We start from the raw sequence: 26748 nt of genomic DNA on the forward strand, positions 1-26748 counted from the left end.
CCTTTCTTTTCAATGAATAACCCAAAAACATACCTTCATCACTTCTAGCATCAAACTTACCAATATCATTAGCTCTTTTGATATAACACTTACTGCCAAAAATTCTAAAATATTTAACTATAGGTGAGTGACCAAACCACAATTCATAAGGGGTCTTGTTTGTGTCTTTCCTGACTTGCACTTTGTTCATAGTGTAGACTACTATATTCATAGCTTCTCTCCAAAATATCTTGGATACTTCATTCTCAATTAACATAGCTCTTGCAACTTTTGTTATTGATCTATTTCTTCTCTTTGCTATATCATTCTATTCAAGGGTTCTCAACTCAATTCTCTCTTCTACTCTAGGATTAGATCTCAGTTCTTCAATTTGATTCTCTTTCTGCAAGTCATTGTTAATGATAACTTTCACATTTTCATGGTTAGTCTTAGGATCAACAATATTTAGCAAAGCTATCTCTTCTACTACTTCCTTTTCTTTAACCAATTCAAGCTCATTATATTTATCACAATCATTCAAGAATCTTCCATACTTGCTTTAAATTCTTCATCTTCATTAAAAAGAGAACTCTTTCTAGTCTTCCTTAATCTCTTAGGGCATGTAGATGTATAATGACCAAACTCATTACATATCCAACAAGAAAAAATTTCCATACCTTCCTTTTCTCTTTTCATGGCTAGATCAATACCTTCCTTGATCTTCATGTCTTCTTTAGATAACTCACGAAGAGCTTCTATCTTTTGTGTCAAAATTTCCACTTTTCAACTTTGGACTACCTTTTCTCATCACTGATCTCCCAAAACTATTAAAATTTATCTTCAAGGACCCGATGCTCTAATACCAATTGTTAGAAACAATAGTCCACCAAGATAACTCGACAGGGGAGGGGGTGCATCAATTATCCAACAATTAAAACATTTATTTTCTTTAAAAAAACTTAAGCATTCAACCAAAGTAAACAATGACCATAATAAGATGCACATAGACAATTACACCAAATATGTTAACTGGGGAAACCCTTGATTAGAGGGAAAACCTCAGTGGGAATGATGCCCACAAGATGATGTAATATAAATATTCCTTGTTAGAAGATGGACCCTGTTAGGAGTCTATTACAACATTTAGTACATAGAATCCCTATTGGGAGACTTTGAATTCCTATTAGGAGATTCCAACCCTATTAGGAGTTGTGCCAACCTTGTTAGGAGCTATAGTAAAATGTATGGAAGAAGAGCTTATTGCCCAAACATGTAATTTCAATTACAAGAAGAGCTCATGGCTCAAACATGCAATTTACTATTATGTTCTTCTTTCATTTGTTCTGTTAACCAAACCAAACACTGTCAAACCTTGTAGACTAGGTCATGAACCTTGGATTTGAATATCAAACCTCAAATCACACAATAAAACCTCAAAAATGAAGTTTCCTTCACTTCTACTTTGCTCTGCTCAACTTTGCATTTTTCTCTTATGTTGCTTACAAATTACTTCTTCATGTCATCCACACATCTATAATGATAAAGGAAAATGTCCTCCTTTTATATCGAGTCCATAAAACAATTCCCTGAGTTGGCTATTAGACCTTTTCAATTAATCATTATAGGACCACATTAAGAACATGTTACACTTAGTGATAACATCAATCTTCTACCTTTCAACTTGAGTAACTTTCCGTACATGTAATATTATGACAAGTGAACTTGGCCACATCATCATCAACATGTCTTCAACACATCCTCAACCTTGATTCTCAAAATAACAACTCTGCTAAGAGATATAACAATTTTACCAGAACATGCCTCTGTGAACTCTATCTCAGAATAGACATCACCAAAACTTACATAACTTCTTCTAGACCTATCATTTCTTTATTTGACATTAACTTCTTATACTAGATACTTAGAAGTATCTCATAACCTCAGATAGTGAGAATACTCAACTAGTCATCCATACCAACTTGATCTTTCCACTGTTCTTCTGTTAGATACTACAAAAAATTGTTATGTTGACATCAATGACAAATTTAGTCATGAATGCAATATATCATCATAGTAACATATCTAGAATACTCCCCCATAGGAATATCATCAACATTCATGATTCCAATAGGTAGGAGGAGATACAAAATGACACCTGTGAAGTCCACATCTCCCTAGGAACTCGAAAAATTGACCTTTGCTAAGAAGGAAACTCAAGGTTGTGGGCTAGGGTTGTTGAGAGTTTAGTGAAGGTGGGAGGGAGTTGGGAGAGTCTACTAGAATTTCTTAGGAGGAGTCCACACTAGGTGGTGGAGCTAAAGTCTATATTTCTTGAGATGGTGATCATAGTCATGGAACGATGGTGGTTGGTGTTTTTATGATCCTAAAGTTCTCTAAGGAAGAAGTGGTTGATTGGTTCGAATAGCCTAGTTTGGGGCTCTTTGGATTCTCGGCCAATGTTTTGGTCTTAATGTTGGTTTGGTAATGGTCTATTTTTTTTTGTTTCCTCTATATTGGATGATGGTATAAGTTTCGATGGCTACCAGTTTAGTAGCATCTGTGCTTTTTCTATCTTTGCACATGTTTTTGTAAAGGGTTTTGATCTCAACCAGTCTAGTGGCATGTTTTGTTTTTCTTTATGTGAACATGGAGTTGTAATGGATGTCAATCTTTGCCAGTTTAATTACCCTTTGGTTGTGTCTATCCCGTCTTGGTCATAAGTTTTGTTTGTATGGTTTGGTTTGTAGAGACAAATATACTAGTTTAGTGCTCTTTTATTTCAGTGATGCTTCAAATCTCCTGGCCATGAATAACATAGAATGACTTGTATATACTCTTGAAAGTTTTATCAATAAAATCTAATATTAGTGATAAAAGAAATAGTTGACATAAAAAAATCTCCCTAATTATAAAAATTAGACACAGTTTAAATTTTGATTATATTTCTATAATTTTGCAATAAAGAATATTCCACTTTATCCTTTAAACAAGAGATATAATAAACTATATATATATATTTCTTTTCTCACATAATTTAAAAAAAAGATGATTATCTTTCTTTTAAAAAGATAGTTAATCATATTATAAGAAAATTAAATTCTATCATTCATTAGTAATCAAAAAATAATTTTTTAAAATTAACACTTATTTAAAATTAATAGACCCTTATAACTATCTTGAAATTTTTAAAGAGTAGTCATTAAATTTAGCTTTATAACTAAATGTTTTGTAGAAGTAAATCAAAACATGACTCTTGATTCAAGCACAATTCCTACTATTCAAACAAGAGATGTAATGTGTCAAAGAAATAAATAGAGATATAATGATAGTTAGAGAATTAAATAAATTAAAATATCAAGGTTTAAAAAAAGTATATATTTTTGTCATTCAAAAAATATTTAAATAATAGTATTTGAATGCATAAATGATATGCATACTTTCTATTCACATTCTTTTGGTTTGTCTCACTAACAATTTTTTAAAAGGTGTTTTAGAGCGATCTAAGAACCATACCTCTCCAAAGTTGTGTCAGCTTGGGAATTTAACTAAAAGGGTCATGTATGCTATTAGCCATGGATGGGTGCAATATAAGTTACATCCAATCCTTCCTACTAGCCTTGGTTATGTATTAATTTGTTTCAGTGATGTGGAGCTCTTATGGCATCTTTCTTAACAAATCATGGTCTCAATCCCTCCATTATTGGTTCCTTTAATGGTATGTGTGCATTTATGGATATTACAACAATATTTATATCAGCCATCCTAGTTAAGAAGTTGGGCCTTCTAAAGGTAGGTGCAACAAGATTAAATTTTCAAGCTCTTCTCCTTGGAATTGTAGTTGCTATGTGTTGGAGTGGTTTTATAGTGCAAGAGAATACACCTATCATCTTCATCTTTTTGATAGCTTTATCAAGATCGGGTTAGGTGTCTTATGATATAGTTGGTGGATAGACACTTCAATCTATAATACCAACTTCACAAGAAAACCTTATTGGGGTAACAAAGGTTTCTATGACAAGCTTATATAAACTAGTGATGCTTGGAGTTGTAATTATTGAAAATGATGTTTCATATTTTGGTTTTCTTGCATTCCTATGTATGGCTGCTATAGCAGTGGAAAATTGGATATTGCCAATGGTTGTCATATTTAACAAAAGAACAAAGACAATTATTTTCATTTGATCCACATTTTAGTTCTTTATCTAGCAAGCAACAATTAGGGATGACTAATATTATTTCTAAGCCATCTTGTTCTATACAATAGAACTTTATGAGATCCTCACGAGTAGTAATCAAGAGAATTCAACCAAGTTATTATTCTATTATAGTTGATTATTTACCATGATATCATAGTGTTAATTATATATATATATATATAATTTCTAGTCCATGATAGCTAATATCAGCTTTCGAATATTTTAGGATTTTTTTTACATTGTTAAATTTAGAAATATATTTTAATTAATTGAATTTCATGTTTTCACTATTAGTTGACTTTTAATGCTTTTTATATCAGTGCACAATAGCCATTTTAGTTAAAATCAATAATTTTAAACCTATTGGTTTTAACTAAATGAATCCAAACACTACAATCTACACTTATAACAAAGTTTGTGAAGACATTATTTGATTACTTTGAAGCTTAATTGTCATCTACCTTAATCAAAATAAAACATATTAAATATGAATAATACATCTATCTCCTTGTTGGTAATTAAAGACAAACAAAACATATAGGATATGAACAATACAAAGATAAGAATAGAAAATCCATAAAAATATATGCTTGTTGATAAAATATGCATTTCATGAATTTGGTAGCCATAAGCAAGTGTTTCATGAATTTGGTAGCCATAAGCAAGTGTTCTAAAGCTATAAACTTTCATGGATAACTTACTCTTAATCACATAGAAGATAGAACCAAAATAAAATATACTATTAATCCTATTTATACAAAATAAAATATAAGTAATTATTAGTATTTTAAATGAATAATATTATATCATGAAGGGGATAAAGTTAAAGTTTTGGATCCATATGATGGTTGTGCTTCTCATATTGGGTTTATTCACCCCTTGTCTATTTTGCATAGAGCAAACCTGAATGAAACTAGAGATGCCAATGTAAACATTATAGCAGTCACAAGTAATGTACCACTTACTTACAAAGATAAAATAGATGGAGTTGTTCATGTCAAAGCAAAAGAGGGAACCTTCACATAGTGGCCACTAAAGTATTTGGAGAAAATGACATAGTTGATTAATGTATTATTTGTTAGAAAATATGATTCATTGCTTTATATTGTAGTATTTGAATGTGTGGTTTAAATATTTTAACTATCAAAGTGTATTTGAAAGAGTTGGAAACTCTTAGACAATTTAGACACTTTTTATCATATTTACATGTACACTCTTTAGACAATTTTGAGATATTATTACTTTTATATATTTGCATTAATTTTTTTTTTTAAAACCCAAGTTATCTTTTTTTAATCATGATATTGAATCAGTCTTTCAATGTTAGTGTTGTTCATGTGTAATATTTTCATTTATCATATTGAATCAATAGTATTTTAATTTTCTTTAATGTTTTAGTTCAAATCTAATATCATATTTTTTAATTTTATTTTAAAATTTATGGTATTGAGTAAATTATTCATTTCATAACTATGTTTTGTATAATTAATGGAAATGAATAAATATGACTAAATTAACTATCAAATAAAAGACAAGTCAACTACCAAATCAATTACTAAATAAACTACCAAATCAACTACCAAATTGACTACCAAATCAACTACCAAATATACTACCACATCAACTATAAAATATGCTATCAAATATACTACCAAATTAACTACCAAATAAAGTACAAAATAAACTACCAAATAAATTACCAAATAAACCACCAAATAAACCACAAATTTATTAAAAAGTTTCCACCAATATAATTGAGAGAAGGGGGGGGGGGGGGGAGTGAATCAGTTATATAGCTATTATAACAATTATCAACCTTATTAATCCTTATGAATGTGAACAAAATAAGTAGTAACCATTACAAGATACTCATACACAATAGCACCAGATATGTTACCTAGGGAAACTCTTAATTAGAGGGAAAACCCTAGTGGAGATGACACCCACAAAATGATGTACTAAAATAAATATTCCTTGTTATAGGATGGACTCTTTTATGAGTCAATAAAATACATTTAGTACATATCAGTCCCTATTAGGAGACTTTGAATGCCTGCTAGGAGATTCCAACCTTGTTAGGAGTTGTACAAGGCAGATGTAACCACTATCCAAAAAGCTTCAGGGGCAAGATCACTAAACTCAATATCCAATTTATCTTTGTATTATTCCTTGTAGAATAATAGAAATGAAATATACTTGTACTTCCTCTTCCTCTATCCTATCAATCAAACTTTGAATCTTGATGCTAGATCACCAATTTCACATCTAATTCCCTTGGATCACTTGCTCACATTAACCAAATACTTTACTCTTATTCGCACACTTTACAATTCGTACACATCAAATTGACACTTTACCAAAAGAGAAATAACCTTTCTTTATACCTTGTCCTCAAAATAATTCCTTGAGTTTTCCTTGAGGCTTTCCTAATTAATTATAATAGGACCATATTAAGATAATTAATTATATTACAATTATACAACATTGTCAGCTCATAGTCTTTAAAACTTTTCACACATGCGACCTTAGACCTTGTGCACTCACTAACATCATCATCAGACTGTCTTCTATTATTGTCTAACTCGCATATCACAATTCTATCTGCACTTCACCTTATTTTCAATACACCATTTATATGACCTTGTTCTCTATTTGCTCCTCTATTGATCTTCATAGAAATATTGCTATGTTGACATCAATGATAAACAAAATCATGAATACAACATGTCAATAATGCTAACAATCTCCCATGTACTCTAGTAATGCTTAGAATACACCCCCAAAGGAATACCATCAGCATTCATGCTAACACAATTAAACTACTATTTAATAAAAATCAACAACCAAATTATTGATCAAATCAATGACCAAATTAATGATTAAAATAGTTTAGTCATAAATTTGGTTGTAATATTAATGATTGGTAATAAAATAAAAATGGTCACGTAATCAAAATTGGTCATATATCTATATTTTAGTAGTTTATTTAGTCATATATTATTGTTTCTGTACTAGTAGATCATCAACGAAAACTTTAGACATGTGTACCATATGTGTGAGGCCCTAGGTTTCAAGGTGGAATTTTCAAATGGGAAGAGTACTTTTGAGGGGGGGGGGGGTGGGGGTGGGGTGAAGTAGAAGTAACTAATTTTTATCCTTTTAAATCCTCATTAACACATAACTGAAAGTAAAGTACATGCATGTAAACATATAAGCAAACATGAAATGAAAACATGCATCAACACATAATACGAGATTTGGTGACCCAAAAACCCTCCAAGAATAAGAAAGTAAAAATGGGGTGGGGATGACACCCACAAAAGTTACTGTAGCAATATGTTCAACCACTTCTAATGGTTTTCCCTATTAAAGGCTTGCCTTGTTAAAGGCTTTACACTGTGTCAATAGTGACCTGGTTAGAGGATTTACAAACACTTACATGAAGCGTCACCCTATTAAAGGATTTACAATATGCTATTAAACCCACCTAATTCATAGGATTTTCATCACCTTCTCCAAAGGTTTTCCCACTTAGCTATTAAGCTAACCTATCTACATAGGATTTTCATCATCTAACACAATGGTAAGAAAGTATTAGAACATTTGACCTAATAGAGTGCAATCTTCAATTGTTGGGTTCAAGCACTTGATCTGCTCTCTTCTAGTTCTAATCCTTTGAGATCTAATATCTAATCTTGTCCCTTGTCCCTTGTGCTATTATGATCAACTGGATATGAAACTGCTGCTCTATTTCTCTAAGTCTTTCCTTCTTCACACTGAAATTTTGCTATAATCTCCCCATACACTATTCTCATCCACATATGTAATGGGTTTTCAACCTCCTTTAAAAAAAAGTGAAGACTTAAGGTTAGGTATGGATCTACGATCCATATTGAATCTCAAATTCTCGCTCATTCCTTGCATTTTTCCTTATTGGTTGCATACCTTCTCCATTTTTCTGATTGGCTGCATGCAAATCACATAGGGAATGTAAATGATTCATCCTTATCCTTTTTCCTTTTTGAAATTTCTCTATGTTGGCTCCAAAAATGGTTTGCATCTGAGTTTGTGAGAGTACAAACTCATATGCTGATTCTATGTTACTCGATACATATTGTATTATTGATTCTCAGCACATATTATTCTAGATTGCTCGACACCTATTACACTTTTGTGTTTCTCGGCACATGAATATTCTTGAATCACTTAGCACATACTATGCTCTATCTTGCTTAGCACTTGAATACTACTCAACATCTATTACTTGCTCGACACCTATTAGGATTCTAACTCGGTAACTACTATAACTTGGCATACATAGTGTAGTCGACATATATGGTGGAATTGGTTAAGTGTGTTGACACTCGAGTGTCAAGACCATTCTAAAACCAACAATCTTCCCCTTTGACATGAGTGTCAAAAACACTTAATTATGCATTAATGAATTGATTTGATTGAGTACAATCCTTATTCTTGCTAAAAAAACATGCAAAATTTCAAAAATTGTTCAAAATTTTTGTGAGCAACAATATACCTTATGACTCCCCCTGAGTTGATTATGCCTAGTCTATTCTTGAAACTTAAAACTATGCTGATGTGCTTGATTCTCTCTTTTCTTTGTCCTGTTCCTATTCCTTGTGCATGTATACTATATCTAATATGTATGAATTCCCTATTTCAGATCTATTTTCCACATGTTCGTCAAAATTTTTCATCTCCCCCTCACTTTGTTTTATTTCTTTCCTCCCCCTTTTTGGCTATCTACAGACTTTCCACTTTATTCTCAAAAAGAATGAAAGAATATAATCAAAATTATCAAAATTTGGTATTCTCCATATATCTTCATATATCTCCATATATACATCTCTCCCCCTAATGTAGATATCTCCCCCTTTTTGACACTAATGTCAAAGGGTTCTAAGGAGTAATACCATACTTAGCCAAAAATGTAATATTTACCTCCAAGAGTATCTTTAGAGCTGCATCCCAATTCTCCAATGTAATGTCTAGTGACTTGTGCTAGATGGAAGTCTCCACAACAAGGTGTACAACTCCATCTAGGGTAGAAAGATTTGGATCTTTCTTTAGGACTATTTCTACATATGCTTTCTCCTTATGGAGGACCTCTAAGTGTGGGGTTATGGAGGATTGGATTTGCATCAATTTTGCCTTTATGTTTGCCTCCTCTACTATTAATACAACTAATTCCCTTTGTGTGTGAAGTGTCTATGCAAAATGCTTCTCACTCTAAGCTAGATTTGTTGGAAGTTGCATGCTAGAAATCTTGAGATTTCTTTCCAAGCTCATTATTCTTTGGCTAGTCTCTTGTGTGAAGTTGGAAAAATCACATAGTTTGTTGTACAATGAGAAAATGTTTCCAAGTACAATTTTTGCTCTTTTTAGTTTCTTAGCCAATTCAACTTGTGCTAATGCTATATCATTTGATATTTTCTCATTTACTTTTCCTTGGAAATTTCTTTCTAACCATTCCATTAATTTTTCATTTGTATCATGGTCTACATTAGTCACCCGGTCAAATATATTTGATAGTTGTTCTATTATAGGCCTTGTTTCATCTGGTGACTGCAAGCTAAAGGAATCCATGAAGATGTCCTTTATTTCATTCAATTCTTGCCTATACTTGTATTCTCTTCTCAATACTTCTTGTCTCTTTCTCCTATCCAATGCACCTTGTATTTCATTTATCTTTTCTATGGTGAGGGTGCTAGATTCATAGGAGGGAATGATGATCTCTTCATCAAGTTTAGGATCTCCATAGTGAAGTATCCTAGCTACCTTTCTAGAGCTTGAGCCTGGTGTTTGAACTTGCATTGATATCATATCAGTGTTTGGCCTTTAAAGAGTTTGAGTGGGAGTACCAAATTTTGGTAGTTCAACCAATGTCTGTATTGCAACTTTCTCCTCATCTCTTGTTTCCTCCTTCTTTTCTTCTAATTTCCCTTTATCACTAACAATTTTTTGGGGTGAACCTATTGACTATTCTTGTTTTCCTATATCTTCCTCTATTGCTGCACTTGGCATCTGAAGTGCATCACTTACTATTTTTGGTGGAGATAGACGTGGAAGTAGTAGGAGTTTAGTAGTAGTGTATGCAAAAGGTTGTTCCTTAGGCTTCACCTTTTCTCTTTGAGGTGTTGCTACTACTCTTTGTAGTTCATCTACACTCACCAGTACAGGGCTTGTACATAACTGTGCCTGTAGAGTGAATTGTTGAAGGATCTTTGAGAGATCCTCTATAGTTAAAGGATTGATGTTTTGACATGAAGTGTCAATAAAATCCTTTATTTTTATGGTCTCTACAGGTGTGATGGTGGCATGAGGAGGGCTAGGAGGTGGCATTTGTGTGTCTTGCACACTTTATTCTTCCTATTCATCTAATGCCTTTTCCTCTCCTTTAGCTATATTTTCTTCTTCTTCCTTATTTACTTCCTCTTCTATTCTTCCTTCCTCACCTTTCTTCTCCTCTTCACTTTTCTTCTTCTCTTTCTTTCCTATTTATTTTGCTTCTTTTCTTTTGGCACTAGCTTTTGCCTTATATTCCTCATCAAATACATCATCAATTGACTTGTATATTGACTTCCACAATTTTGTGGATTTATTTACAACATCCTCTATCTTGTTTTGGAGGATGAAAAATGCTCTATTTTTAGGAGAAAATTTGCTATTATGCCTTTTATTCACCTTAGCTATTTGACCTTTAATTAGGTCTAGTAGTACTCTAGCTAGGATTGATTCTCTTATCTTCTTTTCCATTTGCAAACGAAAAAGCCACTTATCTGCAACTATCTTGTACAGCTCCTTGGGCATTGTACTATCTAACTCTAGAGGTGTGTGTTTGTATTTGGCCATCATTGCATACATTGATTCCTCTAGTTTATTTTTCTCTTCTTTATTGAGCTTATTAAAGTCTATAGTCTTTAAACCATTCAAGTTTTCTTTTCTAATATTTACACATAACTTGTCAATGGTAGACTTTGTGGGATGACTTACCACTTTAAACTGGCTGATATCATCTGAATCTATTCTTTCTTCATCTGAGTCTAGCTGGGCAACATATTTCCTTCTCTTCCTTGGTTCTTCACCAGTCTACTTTGTGGCCTTCTTCTTCTCTTTGGATTCATCTTTTTCCTTTTGAGTTGTAGCTTTGGTGGTAGCCCTTGTAGTAGGCTTCTTTTCTTTGACTACAATGGGCTTTGTCCCCTTCTTTGCCTTGGGTTGGGATGTAGTCTGAGCTTTGGCTTTCCTTTTGGTGGCTTTAGCTTTAGTGGGTGCTTCCTCGACTTTTTCTTCCTCAACACCTTCTTCATTGTCCTATCTTAGGCCTTGTGTCAATTCCAATGCCCCTTGCCTTGGTTCTTCTTGTTCATTCTCATCTTCATCTGCTTCTTCTTCTTTTGCTACAGTGCCTTCTGCTTCTATATCAACTCCAAATGTTTTCTTGAGATTTCTTATCATTTTGTCCTTCTTCTTCACTATAGAGGCTATCTTTAAATTTGTTACCACCCTAGATTTGATAATATCGTAAGTGCCAAAATGAGGAGCATCCTTGTCAATCTCTTCTACAAGTAAAGTAGTGATTGTAGCTGAAGCTTGATCTACATCAAGCTCATATCCAAGTGGCCTATGCCATCTTACTCTAGGTGTCATGGCTTGGGTGTAGGTGTAATCTATGTCAACCAAGAAACAAATGTCATTTACATGCTATTCAACCAGTGATATTGGTATTTCCATCCTTTGTTTCATGGACTTCTTGAAATCCTCAAAGTAGCTTGTCATCTAAGCATCAAAATTGTCTCCCATTTGCTCAATAAGCTCATTGACTTGTGTGAAAATTGTCTTGTTAGGATCCCATTTTACCTTTCTAACTGAAGGAAATTCCTTCATGACATAGAAGAATATGCAAACTAATACTGATCCAAATTTGCATTGAGCTCATTTAGATTGCCTTATGGCTCCCAAATTTTCATTAATTTGTTGTAGCGTGAGTTCTACTAGATCATATGTGTGGTCCTTCTTCACAAGTTTGTAGGAAACATCTACTGCTATACATGGCACACTATTGCTTGACTGGTAGAATTTATGAGATATAACTCTGACATCAAAATCAAGTAGGGGTTCAGTGATGGTATCAATGGTCATTCCCTTGTTGTTCCATTTGGCACCAATATTTTTCTCCATGGCCTCCTTTTTGTCACTTCTCAGGGTCTTTGGCTGATCTAGGGTTGGGAATCTAGTGACCCTATGAACAATTTTCTTTGTGATCTTTACTGGCCCTATTTCTAACCAAATTGTTCCATCATGAATTTGGCTCAACACTAGATGAATCCATTCAATCTTAAATACAATGGAAAAAACTAGGGCTTTAGTTAAACCCTTCTTTTCAACAATTTGAAACTTGTCCTTCAATATACCCTTGTCACACAGCTTATCAAAGGAATTAAAAATTTCTAGGTCACCTATGGATCCAATCTTATAGTTATAACATTTCTTGATGTCTTGGACCATTACTACTTTGTCTGGAATGAGTGACAAAGCACTAGCTAGGTCATTTTTATAGGCAACTTCAGGTATTGGCCTAAATTCAAGCTATTTAACTTCATTGCTAACAAGTTGAAACTCATGATCATCCTTTCCCTTTGTGGTTTTAGACCTAGATGCCATCTTGACCAAACTAGGGTTTAATATTTAAATAAACTTTTAAATACTGCATAGCTCAAAACTTGATGAAATACCTTTGAATCAAAGAGTTCAAGTTAAATTTCTATTGGGAAAGGTGCAAATTGCTGCTAGATCATTGTTTGATCACCTCTTCACTCTTTCTCATTTTCACTCTGTGTTTGAATGGTTTGAAAATGAGTGATTTTCAACTTTATTAGGCTTAAAACCTAGCATTTATTGCATAGTGTTTACAACTGTACACTCGACACTCAAAGGTTTCAGTGTAACTCAGCTTCCACTAACATATCTCATTCGACATCAACTAGAATTTCTAGCTCAACATATACTGGAGTTTCACTCGGCATCCAAAGGTAGCTTGGCATCTTCTAAATTTAAAAAAAAAAAAACTTGACATCTTTTCTCATGCAGATTTCTTCTTGGCAACACTTTGTTGTTCTTTTGGAACTGATGTATGATTTGACTTAGTATATTAGTCCCATACATTTTCCTTTTCTTAGTTGGACGAAGTGTGATCACTTGACCTCTTGGGTGAAGTGATCTCTCCATTGGATGTACTTGATCCATCTTTTCTTTTCCATGTCTTTTTCATTTTTTCCCTGATGTGTTCCACTTCAACTTTTTCTTTACCCTTGTTGACTTATGACTTGGGTGCCTTGGCCTATGTTGGGCAATTCTTTCTAACATGTCCTATCTTCAAGAAACTAAAACATGTGGTTTGGCTTAACCACCTACTATAATTTCCCTTGAAATGTGTTCTTATGCAGTTTTGAGGAACATGACCATATTCTTGATAGTAGTGACAACTTTTCTTGGTATTGTAATCCCAATTGTAGTGGTGTGCATAGTTGTTTATCCTTGTAGGCTGATTAGGTGTCCACATAGGCTTTGATCTACACTCAAAAGCTCTATGTCCATACTTTTTGCAGTTGTAGCAATGACCTTCAAATCTTGGTGTCCTCATGGTCTTGGTTCTGCAGTCTTGTGTTGAGTGTCCTTGCATGTTGCACTTGTGACAATAACCTTTGTTTTTGGATTTGTCCTACTGATTGGTCTTTCTACTCCTACAAACATTAGTATTGTGCCCCTTTTTATTACAAAAATGACAAGTAGGTTTAGTGTTCTTACCTTTTTTGTTTCTTTCTTCTATAGTCTTGGATGATTCTCCTTGTTTAGTGCTGGTGTAGCCAAGTCCTGAAGTGTCATTACTAGTCCTTTGCAATTTTAGTAATTGCTCAAAGTACTTGATAGCCTCATTTGGTTTGTTATAGCTTTCTACTATTTTCTTTTCTCTCTTTAATTCATTTTGCAATTTTTCATTCTGCATCTTCAAGGTGGTGATCTCAATGTCCTTCATGTTTAGCTCATGATAAGCATTCATCATTTGGCTTAAGGTGTCTAGCTACATGTTTGAGATGTTTTCAAACTCAATTGTCTTCTCCTCTAGTCTATTGGTGAGATTTCTCTTGTCATCTTCTATCATGGCCTTGTCTTCAATAGCTCTTTTCTTTTGTTCAGTCACTTCACAAAGCATTATGGCTTGTGATTCTTGTTCAAGCTTGAGTAATCTAATTTCTTCAGCTTGTGCTCTATTTTTCTCCATTAGTTTTGCTATTGCTACATCAAACTGCTTGGAATCTCCATTGGAAAACACTTGTGTGGTATTAATCTCCTTGTAGTGTATGTCATTTTTAGCTATGGCTATCTCCTTTCTTCTTTTTAGGGATTTTCTCAGTTCCTCTCTGGCTTCCTCTACCTTTTGTAGAGTGAGATGCACATCAATCATTTGATTATCAATAATCTTCCCAAGTTTGAAGAGTTCCAGATTCTGATATTTTTTTTCTCCAAATTGTTAGGCTTCTCCTTGTGAGAACCAATGCTTTGATACCAATTGTTGGAATGTTCAAATGGGAAGAGTCCTTCTGAGGGGGGGGGGGGGGGGTGGGGGGGGGGGTGAATTAGAAGTAACTAATTTTTATCCTTTTAAATCCTCATTAACACATAACTAAAAGTAAAGTACAAGCATGTAAACATATAAGCAAACATGAAATGAAAACATGCATCAACACATGAAACAAGAGATTTGGTGACCTAGAAACCCTCCAGGAATAAGAAGGTAAAACTGGGGTGGGGATGACACCCACAAAAATTACTTCAGCAATATGTTCAACCACTTCTAATGGTTTTCCTTGTTAAATGCCTGCACTATTAAAGGCTTTACACTATGTCAATAGTGACCTGGTTAGACGATTTACAAACACTTACATGAAGTATCACCCTATTAAATGATTTACAATAGGCTATTAAACCCACCTAATACATAGGATTTTCATCACCTTCTCCGAAGGTTTTCCCACTTAACTGTTAAGCTAACCTATCTACATAGGATTTTCATCATCTAATACAATGGTAAGAAAGCATTAGAACATTTGAACTGATAGAGTGCAATCTTTAATTGCTAGGTTTAGGCACTTGATCTACTCTCTTCTAGCTCCGATCCTTAATATTTGATCTTGTCCCTCATCCCTTGTGCTATTCTAATCAACTGGATATGAAAATGCTGCTTTGTTTCTCTAAGTCTTTCCTTCTTCACACTAAAATTTTGCTATAATCTCCCCATACACTATTCTCATCCACATATGCAATGGGTTTTCAACCTCCTTTTAAAGAATGTCAAGACTTAGGGTTAGGTATGGATTTATGATCCATATTGAATCTCAAATTCTTGCTCATTCCTTGCATTTTTCCTTATTGGTTGCATGCCTTCTCTATTTTTCTAATTGGCTGCATGTAGATCACATAGGGAATGTAAATGATTCATCCTTATCCTTTTTCTTTTTTGAAATCTTGCTATGTTGACTCCAAAAATGGTTTACATCTAAGTTTGTGAGAGTACAAACTCATATGCTAATTCTGTGTTACTCGACACATATTGTATTACTGATACTTGACACATACTATTCTAGATTGCTCGACACCTATTACACTCTTGTGTTGCTTGACACATGAATATTCCTAAATTACTCGGCACATACTACACTCTATCTTGCTCAACACCTAAATACTGATCGACATCTATTACTTGCTTAGCACCTATTAGGATTTTGACTTGGGCAACTACTATAACTTACTTGGCATGCATAGTGTACTCAACATATATGGTGGAATTGGTTAAGTGTCACAATAAATTTGCAGAAATGTAAACATGCAAAACCACAAAATCAATCACACACTTTGACACAAGGATTTTATGTGGAAACCCAATTTGGGAAAAACCACCAGTAACATGCTACCAATTTTGACTCTTATGAAGCAAGCTCTATGAGGAGCCAACCCTGTCAAAGGTTACAAAACACATTGTTAAATGTGACCTGGTTAAAGGATTTCAATCACCCTATTAGGAGTGAGCCTTGTTAGAGGACTTTATAACATTCCATTAGAATATCACCCTATCAAAGGATTTACAAATGACTTTTAGGCCAACCTTAATCCAAAGGATTTATCCAGATTGATACAATGGTTAGAAAGTAGTAGTAGGACTTGATTTGACAATAAAACAAAACTCATTTGTAGATTATAGATCTCATATTCAGTCCTCCATTTTTCTTGGCATTTATACCCTTCATCTCTAATTTCTTATTCAACCTTCAAGCCTTTAACCTCTTAAGCCTTCTTTCTTTGCATGCCAATTGTAGATTCTTCTATTTGGCCACCATATAAAGAAACACCCTAGACTTCTTATCTTCCTTAGGTTCTCACACATGACAACTATTGCTTCTAGCCTATTATCTCTATAAATAGAGAATTTAGGTCTTTTTCCACTTAAGCACAATCGTCCATTCTAGGGTTAGGTAAGATTCAATGAATCCACCCACATTTTTATTTTAGTCACTTCCAGAAACTAACTACAGTCCTCTTTGAATTTCCCTCAAATAGTTTATCTTGAATTTTTTGCTACTAGCTCATCATAGAAATCTTCCACACACTTCGCATAATTCAAAAAATCAACTTTGTCAGCTTAGATTTGTTAAATCTTCGATTAAACTTTTTTTACTATCACTCAACATCTACATTGTTCACTCAAAAATAAAAGTCTTCTGATGCTCAACCAATACTAAGTTTCTTGGTATCAACTAAGTCTTCCTTGCTTGGTCACTACTATCATTTGACTGATGCTCAACACATACTATTTTTTTGATGCTTGACACATACTATTTTTTTGACACTCAACATATACTATTTTCTTGATGCTTGACACATATTGAATTCTGCTCATCCTAAACTAAGTTTTCTCGGCTTGCACTATTTTCTCAGCCACACTTGGTAGACACTTTTTATGAAAACACTTCTTCTAGGCTTAACTAAAGTAACCATTCATTTAGCCTCAAGTAGATAAAAATTACACAATATCATCAATGTCTTGCTTTGTATTAGTGTACCTTTTATATACCAAATAACTCAACCTTTCTCTAGGTTCTCTTGTTATCCTTTCTTTTCAAATCCTCTTCATCAATAAAACAAATGATAGCATTCAAATCAAAGTAAGAAATTGTCTCACCAAAAAGTAGTAGGTTTGACATCAGTGAAAAAATAATGATTATTCTATGATAGTTGCATCAATCTTCTACTTTAATAATCCCATTTCAATAATCTCCCTCTTTGGTATTGATGGAAAACAAATACCAACTACAATACCAAAAAGAAACTTTAGACCTTATATTGAAATCTCCCCCTTTATCAATATGTGTGCCTTCATATGATCTTTGATCTCTTCCTTTGATTTCTCTATCAACATATTCTTAGTAAGCTCTCCCTCTTTCTATTATATCTCCCTTAGCTTTATATCTTATATCTCCCTCTTTGACAATAATACCAAAGACATGTCATCAATACATGTAGATATAATCAATTTATGTTCTCCCTCTATCACCTTGCATGTTACTATACATCTTCTATTTTAGCTCCTTCCTTTAGGTAGGTCCTAAAGTAAGATCCACTACATTAAGTTGTAAAATATGTCATTCAACTCAGTTGATGCAGAGTACTACTCTTTCTTCTTAAGTAGCTTTGGATTGGGGTATCACCCCTAGTTTACCTCTAAGATATTTATGTGTATCCTTAGGTAAAGCTTTTGTGAATATATTAGCTATCTATTATTTTATATTCACATATTCCATTCACACTTCTTTGTATTGAACCAACTCTCTCAAGTAATGATACTTTATTGCAATGTTCTTTGTATTTGTGTGCATCACATGGTTCTTTGATATGTTTATAATACTTGTATTATCACGATAAAGTACCACTGGCTCAATAATTTCTTCCTTCATTCCTTTGAGTAATTATTTGATTCATGCCACATTTGTGTAATTTACTATAGTAGCTACATATTCCACTTCAACAGTAGATTGTGATATACAATTTTGTTTATTACTGGTCTAGGTGACCAATCTCTTTCTAAAGAAAAATGCTCTTCCACTTGTACTCTTTTTGTCATCAATGTTTCTAGCTTGATCAACATTAGTATAGGCTATCAATTCAAACTTGTCATTTTTCTTGTAGTATAGACCATAGTCTTCTTTTCCTTTCAAGTATCTCATGATCCTTTTAACAGCCATTAAATCATTCTCCTTCGGATTTGTAGAAAACCTTGCAACAATCCTAATAGCTAATGCAATGTCAGGTCTGCTATGAACTAGCTATTTTAATTTTTCAACATAGACCTGTATAATGTTTGATTTACTTCAGCAAAATCATCAATTTTGGATAGTTTGTGTCCTGTCATCATAGGAGTACTAACATGTTCTAAATCCTGCATCCCAAAATTTTTCAATATTTCCTTCACATACTTGGATTGAGTGATGTAAATACCATATTTCATCTAATATACTTGCAATCTAACAATTTTTTTAATCTCTCCAAACATAGAAATCTCAAAATCTTTCTTAATTTCATTTGTAAATGTCTTACACAATGAATCTTGTCCTCCAAATATGGTATCATCAACAATTCTTTTAGCTAGCAAAATCCCTTTACCTCCTTCTATCTTCAAGTAAAAATTACTATTATCATGAGTCTTCTCAAAACCAATCTTCACAAGATAGTTGTGAAGCCTCTCACACCATGCTCTTGGAGTTTTCTTCAAACCATATAAAGATTTGTGCAATCTACATACCATGTTCTTGTTATTTGGATCAACAAATCCTTCTAGTCATACTATGTAAACCTCCTCTTCTAGTATAACATTTAGAAATGTTGACTTTATGTCCATTTGATAAACTTTAAAACCTTTGTATGTAGAGTAAGCAAGTAGAGTTCTTACTCCTTCCAATCTTGCAACTGGGCAAAATGTCTCTCAATAGTCAATTCCTTCTTCTTGTGCATATCCCTTCTAAACTAATCTTGCCTTATTCCTTATGACTTCACCATTCTCATCCAATTTGTTTCTATACACCCATTTGGTTCTAATCACATTCTTGTTTTCTAATTTGGGTACTAGAGTCCATATTTTGTTCTTCTCAATCTAATCAATCTCTTCTTTCTTAGCTTTACTCCAGTCTTCATTCTCTAATGCATTGTTCATTGAATTAGGATCATGCATTCTTAACAAACATGTATCATTTCCCAACCCATTCCTTGTCATTGGTCTCACTTCTTTATCTCCAATAATTTATCTAGTAGGGTGATGTCTTCTAACAATCTTGGTTCTACTCTTCTTTCTACAATAGGTCTATCAACTTCAAATTCACTGTGCACTTCTCTATCAGGTAACTCAACATTCCTTTCATGTACAGTAATCTCAATATTAGAATGTACCTCATCTTTTATTTGCAACTCAACTACCATTGTATGTGACTCAATAATCACTGATTCTTTTTGATTAGCAACTTGGTTTGCAAAATTATCATCATCAACAGACATGTCTTCATGGTAGTACATGAAGGTTATGTAGTTTTTAGGTTCCTTCTTTGGTTCATCTTCATACACTTCTATATATTCATAAAACTTCACATTTTCACTTTCTACAACTTTTCTAGTGTTAGTATTTAAACACTTATAAGATTTATTTCCTATGGAATAGCGTAGGAATATACCTTCTTCACTTCTAGCATCAAGTTTACCATTTCTATTGTCCTTAAGAATGTAGCACTTGCTCCCAAATACCTTAAAATATTTGACATTGGGTGAGTATCCATACCATAATTCAAAAGGTGTGGAGTTTGTACCTTTCTTGACTTATACTTTGTTCAAGGTATAGATAGTTGTACTAACAACTTCTCTCTAGTATTTCAAAGAAACATTCTTCTCTATCATCAATATTCTAGCACAATCCATTATAGATCTATTCCTCTTTTTAGCAATCCCATTTTGTGGAGGGGTCATAGGTGTAGAAGTTTGTCTCTTGATTCCTCTCTCATTACATAAGTTTTCAAAATCATTTGATATAAACTCACCACCTCTATCAGATCTTAGAAATTTCAAGCTCTTACTAGTTTCCCTTTCACCTCTTGCTCGATTACACTTAAACATTTGAAAAGCATCATATTTTTCTTTTAAGAACATTATTGTCATCATTCTTTAGTAATCATCAATATATAGGATAATGTTCTTGTCACCTATGTAGCTTTGTACATCAATTGGTCCACATAAATCAGTATGAACTAATTCAATAATTTCTTTTGAAGTATGAGTCTTACTTTTAAAACTAGACTTTGTCATCTTGCCTAACTTACATTATTTGAAAATTACATTATCAGGTTTCTTTAATTTTGGAAAACCTCTGACTCTTTTCATCTTTTTGATATTGACCAAATTATCAAAATTTACATGATTTATCCTCTTGTGCCATAGCCACACATCATCAAATCGTACAATAAGACAAGTAGAATCATTCATATTAAGATAAAATAGATTACCTCTAGTCTAATCTCCACTTGCAATTAGTTTTCCAAATTCAACTTTACAACCTAAACTATTCAATTGTGATACACTTAACATATTATAGTTAAGTCCTTCACTTAGTAAGCATTGTCACACATGATATTATCTATCAATCTTACTAATCATTTTCCTTTAATTAGACAAGGTACATCATTACCAAATCTAACACTTTTTCATTATAATACTCAAGAGTAATGAACTTACTTTTGTCTCTAGTCATGGGATGTGAACATCCACTATCAATAATCCATCTATCACTTTTTTTCACATAAGATATAAATGTAGTTGCCTTATCTTCATCAAAATCATCCTTCATTGCAACATAGACAACTTCATCATCATGATATTTAGATCCATCACTAGATTCTTCTTCAACAATGTAACAAGCCTTCTTTCCCTTGTCTTTGTGGCCTTTGTTACTGTCTTGTTTTCTACCTCTAAATTTGTCTTCAATCTTTCTATTTGACTTATCAAGACATCTTGCTACAATATGACCAACCTCATGACAATTAAAGTATATGACAAGTAACTTACCTTTTTATTTTCCTTTGTCTCTATAAAAATTCCTAGCCAACAATGCTTCTAGTTCTTCTAGCTCTTCATCATATGTATCACTGTTACTAGCAACATGTTTTACCTTTTTCTTTTTCTTATCTTTAGGCTCTTTTAGTGTCACCTTAGCTTTAAAGAAATATTCAACATTTTCAAATTTGAAATTATCAAAATTTGAGAGTTCAAAAGTAGTGAGTCTACCAACCATTCCTTCAAGGGTTAGATTTCTACTAGGGGTACACCTTAGTTCTTGTATATAAAAGACTCTAATAACATAGATAGGTAACAGGGTTCTCAATACTTTTCTAATCACAATCTCATCTTCAATCTTTCCATTAGATCCTTGAATAGCATTAACAATATCTTTGATCCTTGCATAATACTAGACTATAATCTGCCCCTCTTGCATTCTCATTTCATCAAATTTTCCTCTAAGGCTTTCAAATTTGACTATCAAAACATTCTTGTCTCATCCATAGATCACCTATAGGGAATCCCACATCTTCTTAGCAGTATCGCATCCTTTGATGTCATCAAACTTTGAGTAGCTTAGGGCAGATGCAATCTCTAACATTTCCTAATTGTGTTCTTTCTTGTATTTCAATTGATTAGAAATTGGGGGTCCAACTAGATCAACATGCTTAGTGGTGATAGTTGACTATGCATAATCTCCAAGACCTCCTAGATGTACCTTCATCAAACTATTCCATGTAGGAAGGTTTTCCTTGTTTAACTTGGGCCCTCCTTTCTATACATCTTGATCTTTAGCATTAAGTACCTTCAAACTTTCTCTTCACAAGCACTTGGTGCTTTGATACAAATTGTTGGAATATTTTAGAATAATTGATAGGGGGAGGGGTGAATTAGTTATCCAAGGTTCAAATGTACAAATAAAAATATTCAGTACTACAACTTATCCTTATGCACAAATTGACCATTCAATACATTAAACATATGCATATTCCTATCCTATGTCAAAATAACTTTGTAGAAATGTAAATATGCAAAACCACAAAATCAATCGCACATTTTGACACAAGGATTTTATGTGGAAACTCAATTTGGTAAAAACCACCAGTAACATGCTACCAATTTTCACTCTTTTGAAGTGGGCTCTGTGAGAAGCCAACCCTATTAAAAGATACAAAACACACTATTAAATGTGACTTGGTTAAAGGATTTCAATCACCCTATCAGGAGTGAGCCTTGTTAGAGGACTTTTGAACATTCTATTAGAATATCATCCTATTAAAGGATCTAAAAATGACTGTTTGTTCTGTTAGAATATATAGTCCATTGATATAACTAGGGGGGGGTGCGAATCAGTTATCCAACTAATAACATCAATATCAAATTTAAAAAATCTTAACCATATGAGTAATATAAACTGAAACAACAACAAGATACTCATACACAATAAAACTAGATATGTTAACTAGGGAAACCCTTGATCAGAGGGAAAACCTTGGTGCAGATGGTACCCATGAGATGATGTAGTAATATAAATATTCCTTGTTAGAGGATGGACCCTATTAGGAGTCTATGAATACATTCAGTACATATGAGTCCCTATTAGGAGGCTTTGAATCCCTTTTAGGAGACTCCAACCCTATTAGGAGTTTTTCCAATCCTGTTAGGAGTTGTGGAAGAAGCTAGATCCACTGCTCAAAAAGCTTCGAGGGAAAGATCAATGAACCCACTGTCGAAATGATCTCTATATTGTTCCTTATAGAATAATAGAATTGGTAGTGTACTGTAATTTCCTCTTTCTTTGTCCTATCAACCAAACCTTTGCTTCTTCTGATCTTGTCACCAAATCATGAACTATGCATCCAATAATCCCTTGGATTGTTTACACACATTCCTCAAGCATTCCACTCCTTTTCTCACTTCACACTTCAACAACAATCATAATAATTGAACACACATTGTAATTAAGGAAAACATCTTTCCGTTATACCATATCTTGATAATAATTCTTTTAGTCAGCTTTGAGGCTTTCTCAATTAATTAAAATAAGATAATTAATTAATTCACAATTACAATAGCATTGTCGGCTCACAATCTATAAAAAACTTTACACGTTATACTAAGTCTTGCACACTTGGTGACATCATCAATTTATTGTCCTCTATCAGTGCCTGATTACACATCTCTTCATTCCATCTCATATGAAAGATAAACAACAAACATTAGGAACTACTTTCTCAATACTCTATCTCTAAACTATTCTCTAAAAATTAGGTAAAACTTTCATATGTCTTTGACTTAGGCTTTGTGCACTTAACCATGTCATTAGGATACTATGTTGTACATGTCCATAATTGTACATCTCTAGACAATCAAACCATTGTCTGCACCATCAAAATCTCTGTTTGCTACATTGTTAGTCTTTATAGAAACAATGATATGTTGACATCGATAAAAAAGAGAGTCATGAATGCACATTATCAATACTCTTCAATGCTCCAAATGTAGTATCATCAAAATTCATGCTAACAATCTCCCCCTTTGGCATTGATGGCAACATAGATCAAAAAGTATCTAAGTTCTGAGAATACCAAGTACATTTTTGTTGCTACTTCTTGATCATATTGCTCACCCATTACTTAGGATTTCTTCTCATGCATACTCTCCCCCATGCCTTAGGAGATGTTTTTAATGCATATTCTCTCCCCCATTGACATCAATGTCAAAGGTGTCAATCACAATACCAATTGTTACATACTAATTTCTAATTAGTTGCTCAAATAATCAACCAAATCAAGTGTTCAAAGATACTATTCAATACCAAATACCAAGATTCCTTAATGACTTAGTACATACCAGATACTCCTCGATACAAGAAGCATCATCATTTAGTCTAGTAAAATAATAGTTCTCTATACCACTAGACTCATGCACTCTCTGTATCACCTACTTAGAAGTAGGTAGGGGTATAACCCCAAGAATAACTACTATTAAGTACTCAAATGTATGTTTAGGCAAAGGCTTTGTAAAGATATCTACAATCTAATCCTTAGTACTTACATGCTCCAATCTGATCTCCTTTTTTGCTACTTTCTTTCTCAGCACATGATACTTAATTGATATATGTTTAGTCTTTGAATGTAATACATGGTTATTAGACATACTCACTATACTTGTGTTATCACAATAAATGATAACATGTTCTTCAATCTCAATATTGATATCCTTCAACATTTTCTTTATCCACATAACTTGATTATAGTTATTTGCTACTACAACATACTCTGCCACAATCGTACTTTATGAAATACAATCTTGCTTCTTACTTAACCAAGAAACCAATCTTCCTCCAAGAAAGAATGCTCCACTAGTGGTGCTCTTTCTGTCATCCATACTACCTACCCAATCAGCATCAGTATATGCACAAAGTGTGAAATCATTTGATTAGTCATACCAAATTTCATAATCAAATGTCCCTTTCAGATATTTGAATATTCTTTAGGATCATCTTGAAATCTAGCTACTATCCCTACTAAATTTGCTATATCTAGTCTTCTATGAGTCAAATACAACAAACCTCCAATCATTGATCTATACTTCTTCTTCTCTACTACATGCATCTTATCTTTGCTAGCTAACTTATGACTAGTTATCATGGGCATACCAACAAGTTTACAACTTTCCAAACCAAACCTTTTTAACAAGTCTTTTAGGTACTTAGCTTGTGAGATGAATATACCATCATTATTCTACACAATCTGTAATCCAAGGAAAAACTTCATTTCTTCTATCATGCTCATTTCAAATTCAGTTTTCATTTCCTTAGCAAATTTATCACTAGCTTCATCATTACCTCCAAAAATGATGTCATCAAAAAATATTACAATAATAAAAAAACCATCTTCAATTTCTTTTAAATACAAGTTACTATCTGCCATACCTTTAGCAAATCAAAGTTTTGCCAAGTAACTATCCAACCTTGCATACTAGGTTCTCTATGCTTGCTTCAAACCATAAAGAGCTTTCTTCAATCTACATACTATGTCTTTGTCTTCTGATAAAGGAAAACCTTCAGGCTACTCAATATAGATCTCTTCTTCTAGTTTTCCATTCAGAAAGGTAGATTTAACATCCATGTGATAAACCTTGAATTTCTTGTTCATTGCATAAGCTAGGAACATCCTTACTACTTCTATTCTTGCTACTGGTGCATATGTTTCCTCATAATCAATGCCTTCTTGCTATGAATAGCCTTTGTAAACAAGTTTGGCTTTGTTTCTTACAACTTCTCCTTGCTCATTCATTTTATTCTTGAAAACCCATTTTGTTCCTATATCATTCTTGTTTTTTGGTCTAGGAACTAATTCCCATGTGTCATTCTTTACTATCTAATCCAATTCTTCCTTCATTTCTTGGATCCAATGATTATCCTTGATTGCTTCATCTACACACTTTGGTTTAACTTGAGATATCAAACATATCTCCTCATTTACTCCATTCTTTGTAATTACTCCTTTGTCTTTACTTCCAATTATCTACTCAAGAGGGTGATTTATTGTCAGATTTTTGTTAGGGGTAGGAGTTTAAATCTCAACTCTTATCTCCTCTCTAGGTTCAAATCTTTGCTCTTCTCCTTGTTCAACAATTTGCACATCATTCTACAAGTCATTGTTAGTCTTAAGGAAAACTTCAACATTCTGCCTAACAATTCTAGAGTTATCCACTTCTTCATCTAAATTATAATCTATCATCTTTTCTTTGGTTCCAAACTTCTTATCAATCTTTACATTTGTGCACTCAACTATTGTCTTCATTCTATACTTAAAGCATTTGTAAGCCTTACTTTTCAATGAGTAGCCAAGAAACATACCTTTGTCGCTTCTTGGATAAAACTTACCGATGTCACCATCTCTCTTAACATAATATTTTCTCCCAAATATCCTAAAATATTTGACTAATGGTGAATGTCTAACCCATAGTTTATAAGGTCTCTTGTCCATACCTTTTTTGATTTGTACTCTGTTTAGAGTATATAGTGCTATATTAACTGCTTCTCTCCAAAATGTCTTTGAAATATCATTTTCAAATAATATTTCTCTAGCTTCTTCTACTATAAATTTATTTCTTCTCTTAGCAATCCCATTCTACTTAGGTGTTCTAGATGCAAATAGCTATCTTTTGATTCCATTTTCTTCACAGAATATGTTAAATTCTCTAGAGGTGAATTCTCCTCCCTATTAGATCTCAAACACTTAATCTTAATACTAGATTCATTCTCAAATCTATTCTTAAATATCTTGAGCTTCTCAAAAGCTTCAAATTTCTCTTTGAGAAATGCTACCCACATCATTCTAGTGAAATCATCAACAAAAAAATCATAAAATACCTTTCATCATAGAATCCTTTTGTTCTA

The 26748-nt window shown here is 33.1% G+C and overlaps 1 pseudogene; it reads left to right on the plus strand.

The window, feature by feature from the left end:
* The first annotated feature begins 3403 nt into the window (after positions 1 to 3403).
* Positions 3404 to 4243, plus strand: LOC149571511 (solute carrier family 40 member 2, chloroplastic pseudogene; annotated as a pseudogene).
* The last annotated feature ends 22505 nt before the right edge of the window (positions 4244 to 26748 follow it).

This window comes from Cupressus sempervirens, chromosome 2, assembly GCF_028749045.1.
Source record: "Cupressus sempervirens isolate cs-2001-9-10 chromosome 2, ASM2874904v1, whole genome shotgun sequence".
Lineage (NCBI taxonomy): Eukaryota > Viridiplantae > Streptophyta > Pinopsida > Cupressales > Cupressaceae > Cupressus > Cupressus sempervirens.